Source organism: Uranotaenia lowii, chromosome 2 (assembly GCF_029784155.1).
Source record: "Uranotaenia lowii strain MFRU-FL chromosome 2, ASM2978415v1, whole genome shotgun sequence".
Classification (NCBI taxonomy): Eukaryota; Metazoa; Arthropoda; class Insecta; order Diptera; family Culicidae; genus Uranotaenia; species Uranotaenia lowii.
Window position 1 is genome coordinate 352,319,551 of NC_073692.1, and position 8,440 is coordinate 352,327,990.

Genomic DNA, 8,440 nt, shown 5'->3' on the forward strand with positions numbered 1-8,440 from the left:
AGGAGGGTGAAAATCGCATGTTTTTAGAAAATTAAAAATAACTAAAGAAACCAATAATTTTTCTAACTACGCCAATTTGTTGTCCCATCATCCTTAAAACTTTTAATGCATAAGGGGTAGGATTAACTGTGAACATAAGTTTTTTAGAAGTCATTGAAGTTGAAAATTGTTGCATGTTGCCCCAGTTGACGGTACTTATGATATCATTTATTTGGCTAACAAACCGTGGATCTGATTGCACTTCAAATCCCGACATACCACATCTGGCGACGAGTTGAACAAAAATTATATTCAAACCGTTTATGTATTTTCTTGAAAAGTTAGCATCTCACGAGACAAGAGCTTTATTGCGATCGTCAATTGAGATTGACCTTAAGAAACTTTTATTGTCAGTCGCAGAAGGTCAAATATCAGTCTTGAACTTAGTCCATTGGCTTTGAGATTGAGTACCATAATAGTGCATCATTTGACATAATAAAGGAACAAAACAGCGCGTACAACTGAACGAATTATGAGAGTGAGCCGTGGAGGTCTTTGCAGAATACTTTAAAAGTTGTACAGATCAAAGTTACGCCACGCCAGCTACCGAACTTTGTCTTCTTTCTTACGGGACCTTTACGAGGATAGCTTGAATGAAGTGGGAATGTTGAAGTGGAATGAATTTTGAGTTAAAATCTAAAAAATCTGTATGAAATCGGTATTTTTTGCCAAAAATCGGTAATCGATATATACCGATTCTTGGTCAAAATTTTGCTCAAAAATCGGTATAAATACCGGAAAATCGGTATGTGTGGCATCGCTGAGGTCACTTTGTCATAGATCGCAATTCGCTTTGCATTTCGCTAATTCGCTATTCCGTAACAATTCGCATCGCATCGCATCGCATTCACTATGTCATCGGCCTTACTGTCTTCGGCAAAGTTGATCAGAATGTCGAATACTTTCATTTGACAACATCAGGTTAGAGGCCATCTATATACGACGTGTATATTTGGGTGCTTGACAAATTTTCATGATCCATGCCCATACACATTTTGGGAATTCATATGGATGATTATCCACGGAGGGAAAAAGAAGTCTAAAATAGCTCAAAAAAAACCTTGTTGTTGTCTCTGCGATAAGCCGTGCAACCAGATTTCTAGAAATCAGTGGGTTCATTTGGAAAAATTGTGCAATGAGAGAAGCAGCAAATATTGTCGCGGGCAAAACGGTTTGCATGTATTGAGAGCAAAACTGTGTCCAAAATTAATTTTCACTCCGTGGCTTCCATCAAGTGTAACCTTTTTGAAACAAAACAAATCGTAATGAAATTTTCAGCACTGATAGAGGAAACATTCCAAAACAAAGTACTGTCAAAACATTTCAGATCCGACCACTAGAATCGCTGTGGTATAATATACAGTGCGACCAGATTTAAGATGAACTATGCTTTAGCATCATCCGCCAAACTATGCACCAGAAACATATGAGTGTGTGTGAACTGTTTGTATTCTACAAACAGACATACATTATTTTGTTATTGCTTTGTTTGATGGATCAACAACAACGAACTTACCGTTTAGGGCCAAATGCATCGATCATGAATGGTAAATGAAAAAAAAATCACCTCGACCAGGAATCGAGCTCGAGTCTTCTAATTACCTCTAATTAATTATCCTCCTAACCAATAGGCCAAATCGTCAGATGAAAAAGTCAAGCTGTAGCTCTATAATTCGGTTGACTTCATCGAGTTGAATTCGCTGGTAGATTCTACGACAGAAAAAGCTCATCGTGCCCCGATTAATGGCGCTTATTCTGCCCCAGTGGGGGTTCTCATTATGCCCCTACAGTGTCTTATTTTCAGCTTTTGGCAAACAAAAATTATCTACTTTTTCAAGTTTTCGTTCGTTATGAAATAGACTCTTTAAGTGTCTGAACACGAAACAATGAAGTTACTTCATTATAGCTGTTCTCTATGGTTAAAAAGCGTCCTTCTGAAGGTGGACATTATGCCCTTATTCTTCTGTATCACAAAAATGCATTTTGGCAAGCCAAGATAAGGAGCCTCACTTTCCCTATGTGCTGAAGCCAAAAAAGATCAATTCTAGCGTGAACTCACGTCACAAAAGTAATCGATCGCAACACGAACACATTTTTTCATTAACCAAATTTCAAGAGAAATTTAATGTGCGACCGTTTGCTTCTTTTTTTTTTGCTTCTAAATTGGTTGACCTCTAGAATAACTACAGTTTAGAAATGGCCAGAAAAGTGAATTCATGTCAGGGTGGAATGTGTCTTAAATTCTTACACTGCAAGGGAAACTCAAGGGAACTGAACGCCATTTTGAATTCAGCTTTACAGATCTAACTGACAAACTTTTTTTCCTTTCAGCGTGAAGTAAGTAGCTATTGAATTTCAATGACAATTAAAACTAGCTCGGATGTAAATGCAATGCTCTCAAACTAGTCCCCGGATGTCCAACGGACATCTTCAAGGTCTCATGGATATGTACTGTTGCTTCGATGGAATGGACATCTGTTCCCAAAACCTTAGACAGCATCTTCAGGCTGCAATTGTCCAAATCTTACGCGCCAAAACTATGTTGCTAAGTTGGAAAAAAATCAGCCATCTTTCAAGTCGATGTCAAATGTCAAACTCGAAGAAAAGCTGGTCCAGCAGCATCTGCAATCACTGTCCCATGGCAGCGAGACGGTAGTCTTACAATTTCGCGCATTCATTAATGTAGGTAGGCAGAAAAAAAATCACTGCCCAAAATTCCTACATTAGAAATCCATTCAAGATTTTAACGACTTGTTTTCTGTATTAAATTAAATTAAACCATTATACCCATGGGTCCATTATTCTTCTTTTGATGAGATTGTCCAGCCCTTTTCGGCTGAATGTCCAGCAAAGTCCAAATGCAAAAAAAAAAACTCGACTCACATGCTACAATGTGCGCCCGACAAGAATAATTTAATTTGAATTTATCTTTTATTTACAGAAATAAATTCTCGAAACTGATATTACCACTCTCTCGGCGTGTGGCCCCTGGGAGTGACCCCAGGGGCAAAAAAATCCCTACCGGAACCGGACGATGGACGAGAGGAAGACGACGAGTAAAAAAAACCTTTCTTGAACCGTTCGCCGTCCCCCTTCCGAGAAAAACTGTTGCGTATTTATCTGTACGCATCGGAATAATATTTTTGCACAGATCTTGTCCGATTGAATCAACATCATCTTGATCTGATGTACACAGGAATTATAATCCTTAGGTGGGAATACGATTCCAGTGGCTTCTAGTTAGACGAAATTTGATTTGGCTAAGCCTGAAAATTTTGTTTGATTTTCTATGTTCTGATTCCAATTACATCACAACCCAGGTGAAACTGCGAATTTGGAAATCGGATTAAGATTATAGTTGTAGAAAATTAAAAAAAGATTTACCTTAGAATTTTTATACATTTTTTTGAGATCTTACCTTTAAATATGCCTGCTTCCAAGCTTTTGTCGTAGTTTTGCTATATGCTAAAATTACATGCTTCCTCTGGAACCACGCTCATGAAATCCTCCGATCTTCAACGGTCACATCTGGAGTCTACTTCTTCAATTATCATGCATTCATGTCGGTCTAGCTTCTGGACAACTGTAGAAGAAAAAAATCTTTCTTCTAGCGCAAAAAAAAACAAAACTCCTGCTCTAATTTCAGGTTCCTCCCGGCAAAACCCTTCCGAACGAATGGACCACAAACAATATCCTTTTGCCCGAAAAATCGGTAATGGAAAACGAATTTGAATGGATGAAAATAATACCCCATTGGCCGTTTCTACAATGGGAGCATAAATCTTCTATTTATGTTAATTACACGCGCACGCACCGAGAATTGTTGAATTGTGAGGCGCAAATGGAGACCCACATTTTTTTTGGTGTGGACTAGTCTGGCTATTCAATTCTATGTACAGAATCGTTCGCACAATAGTGCGTAAGAAAAGGTTGGCTATTCGAAGGTCCTGAAAGATCATGGGAATGCCGCCTTTCAAAGCGTTTTGGGCGAATCGGCGGAAACAAGGGAAGCGGGGGAGGAAGCGAGAAGCGAGGAAGGATGCTGTGGACCCACGATTTGTCGGTCCTTGGCGGTTTTCTATCCCGGAGGCAAGGCGCGCGAATTTTTGCAACTGCCCTGTCTGGGCATCAGCAGCTTTGAGAATGTCTGGTTTCGGAAAAATATCCGTTGATTTCTGTAGAACGGAATTGGAAACTGTTTTTCTAGTTTTTACGGACACCGGTCAATCTGGAATTGGATCGGATTATATAGCGACAAATGGTTCGATTTCTGCAAAAGCGCGAAAGTCCTGGGAAATTCCGTTGGAGATCCGGATCACGCGAATTGAATCGTGTGAAACGATCTTCTCCAACACGTGGTTTGTTTGAAAGGAAGATTGCATTTATGATGTTTTTTTTATATCTAAATATAAGAACTGTTACTGTCGAACCGCTAAAATGAGTCGAAATAAGTAATTAGGGATAAAATCAATAGGTATTTTAATCGGACTAGAAATATTTCAATAACAAATGTATGTTGTTTACGAATAACACTGTTAAGAATAGTCCACTGAAAACCAGACCTCAAACTTTGAAAAGTGGCAATATTGAATCAATTCAGCCCTTGCAGTAAAACTACACTGAACCAAATCGGGCGATTAAATATATAGAGTGTTTCTTTTAACTTATATCACTTGCGGTTAAATTCTTTTTACAGTAAAAAATGATACAATCTATCAAAAAGTATACTACATTTCATTGAATGATGAATGATTTTTAAACAAAATTTAAATTGATTAAAATCAATAAATTATCTTTTGTTTGTTAAAAAAAATACTTATAGATTTTATAAGCAGGCTTTGAATATAAAATGCATTGCACCGAAATACGTTTGTTTATTCCATCAAATTCCATCATTGATAAATTTTAACAGAATTTCCAATAAAATAAATCTCTCGACTTGTTTTTGTATACAGTTAAAATATTTTCATCTTTTCAAAATGTCGGAAATGGCCGGTTGTAATAAAGACGGAAATCAACGGTGGAAAGTGCAAAGATTTGTATCGGAAAGTGATGGCACTGGTTCTAATGGTGAGTATCTTATTTGGTTTTGCATTTTAACATAAACTTTGCTTAATCAAAACAAAAACAACATTTTTAGGAGGTGGAAAAAACGCTCCAGGCGGCAGCTCGAGCATAAAAAAAGCGGCAGTAAAAGTTAACCCGTGCCTTCGGTACCTCCATTTAGGATGAAGGACAACAGCGCGTTCCAATGTGGTAGTCTGGAGTTTGGACGAGTCACCTTTGCCGGATGAGCAACTTTCCATCGCATCCTTGATTGCATCGCATTCTGATCCCAACTTCAAGGATAGCAATGGGCAAATTTTTTTCTTCCAGAATCAATTTTGGACGAAGGGAAAAGGCATGCCATAATTTTATATACCGGGCGGTGCTGTTCCCGAGCAATCCTCAGTAAAAATCTAGCGAGCATCCTCAGCGGAACCCTCGAGAAAATCGCCGACCACGAAGAGCTCCTTTCGGATGGGGTTCAAAAATTTGCAATCATCAACAAGCTGGAACCAAAAGAAAAAATTCCGACTGGGCAGAATCGATCGTAACTTTGAAAACCCGGAAACGGTGCCGTTGTTTAGAAATATGTAAATAGTCCCGTTCCTAGCAAGTGGCTGCCCAGCTCCCAAGCTATCGTTCCTCATGCGTCATATTTTTGGCCGTCTGTCCAGGGAAAGTTTTCGAAGGGCTCGACTGTGCGGACCTGAATGGCAGAGCTGTGATTGTTAAGGATTTCTACCATTTCCACCGCTCAAAGGCGCTCGGATCATATTGAGGAAAAGCACTTCTAAGACGTTCGGGCGCGAGAGAATGAAAATAGTTCAGGCGATGAGTGGTGGGTATCAGAAATATAATGAATTCCTTTAATTCAAAATTATGTATTAATACATTCTTTCCGATTTTCGTTTAGGTATTCGTTGGATACGTCCCGTGCTATAAATCAAGTCATAGGTCATGACATTTGACAAAAAAATTATCACTGTGTGATTCTGATGTGCTACAGCCGTTTTCATAACCCTCGACAGAAAGCACAAACAACTATTTCCTGGATTCAGAGAGATCTGAGCGCAGTCGAAGTTTCCAAAGTTTCACAGTACCCGCCACCAAAGGCAGTGTAGTTTACGCAGTTCATCCCTCCAGTATTTTGCTGCTCGAATGGATTTTCTTGATGTGTCCCAAAAAACAACAAAAACAAAAAGTAACAGGGTTTGGCAGTCAAGTCATGATCAGATTTGACATAGGCTGGATCAGCCTCCAGCAGGCGTTAATGATAAGTGTAGGTAAGATATCCTTCATAAAATGAAAATATTCATATGTGTTACCTTTTAAGAATCCTGAAAATTTCTGTCTCGAAATAGATATGTTTCAATGATGCCAGAAATTTAAGCTTTTTTAAAATGTTTAAGATTTTCAAAACGCTATCAGAAAAAAAATATTTTGTAATATTTATACTTCTTTGTTAAATTGAATTGTTCGATTTAATTTGTTTTCAGAATTACACATAGAAGTATTTAAGATATACTTGATGATTTTTAATTTGAATAATATGAAATATTTAAATGAAAAAAAAAAAAAAAAACAATTTATAGTTTACATTTCCGTTATTATATTATTTAATCTCTATGAAGAAATATCGACGAAATTCTATAAGGTACACCGGGGTAAGTGGGGACGCGGGGTAAGTGGGGACGGTGGCTATAAAAACAATACTGTAAACTATTTTTCCAAACTTTTAATGTAGAATGTTAAATTTACTTGTAATCTATCCAAAAACTGTAAAAGAGATACGGTTCCGACAATAGCGGATGTTTTCGGTGACTTTTTGTTAAGTTTCTATTTTTAACTACGATGTGGAGTTGATGTGCATCTTTTTCAATCGCAAATTTCTCTTAAACTAGCTAGCTCTTGACGAAAAACTTAACATTGAAACAATCCTTGAATTCGAAACAACAAGTTAGGAAAGGAAACGACGATTAAAAATTAAGAAAAAAGAGTTTATTTACAAAAATCTAAAATGGTGTCTCCAAATCCTACCTGGGGTAAGTGGGGACGGCTTTATATATACTTGATGTTTACACATTTTTTCAATTTTCTCTCCTTCATTCTATACATTTTAGCTTTATTTAGCATTCGGATCATGAAAAGTTGGGAAAAGTACTGAAATAAGTATATATTTTCGATAAAATCGGATCTCGTGTGTTGTAACATAAATTGAACACAATAATCACTACCATGAACTTTTTTCAAAATTTTGGACGGATCGAGTAATAGAGTAACAAATTTGATGAAAATTTCCAGAGAAATCAAAGGGAAAATCTACCGTCCCCACTTACCCCATAAAGCGGGGTAAGTGAAGACACCAGCAGTCCATAACAATTTACGTGATAACTTTTTTCGCTTTGCGTCTATCAAGCTCATCTTTTCAGCATTTGTAAACAACATGTTCTGCATCACATTGAATGCAATTTTATCAAAATTGATCCACTGCTGATTTTTTAATGATTTTTTAAAGTTGAACTATACGAAAAACCGTCCCCACTTACCCCGGTGTACCTTAATCATATCATCATGCACTTTCCCATTTGTTTTTATTCGCGCACAATCGGAACCAAATTTTCGTACAAATGTTTGTTATATTACTTATATTGATTAAATTATGACTTGTGTGTTAATAAATAATCATTCGTTTTTTTTTCAATGTGTTTTCAGATAACAATCGTAAGGATACTGTAGTCGGGTAGTATAAGAATATAATTTGTGATGTGAAATTTCATGTTGTTAGATAGAATAAGAAAAAAATTTGTGATGTAAAAATGTTCGACCTTGTAAATCATTGTATTTTAATAAATATCATTCAATTGTATTCTAATAAATCTCGATGCAAAAAACACATATTCATGAGAAATAAACTTTTTCAATTTCATTGATATGTTCGATTCATTTTATTCCGTTCACTAGACATTATTTATCACTAAACCTTTTTAATGGAACATATTAAAACGATTATTTTTTACTTTCATTAGAAATTCCGATAAAATCAATCGGAAATAATGATCACATCATTGCATGGCAATCTTTAAAAAGTATTGGATTTTCCTTTAGTGCAAAAACACTAGAATTCCCGATAATGCTTATAGCCCGATTTTGTTCAGTGTAGTGGTGATATAGCTTATCAGGGTGGCCAGCAAGTTTCCATTTTCAAATTCCCGGTTTTTCGATCGAGATTTTATAATTTTCCCTGTTTTGAAATACATGAATGTGACAAGATGGATTTTTTGAAAACTAAAATAAGCTCTTTTTTCAATGTCAAACGTAAGAATATTCTGATAACGATGATGTTTGTTGGGATTTC

General features: G+C 36.6%; 1 long non-coding RNA gene across 1 annotated transcript; it reads left to right on the forward strand.

Moving 5' to 3' along the window:
- The first annotated feature begins 4,893 nt into the window (after positions 1-4,893).
- On the forward strand, positions 4,894-6,362 carry LOC129748860 (uncharacterized). The gene is made up of 3 exons (XR_008737851.1): positions 4,894-5,109; positions 5,180-5,923; positions 5,999-6,362. It is a non-coding gene; the product is annotated as an uncharacterized LOC129748860 (long non-coding RNA).
- Positions 6,363-8,440: the final 2,078 nt, after the last annotated feature.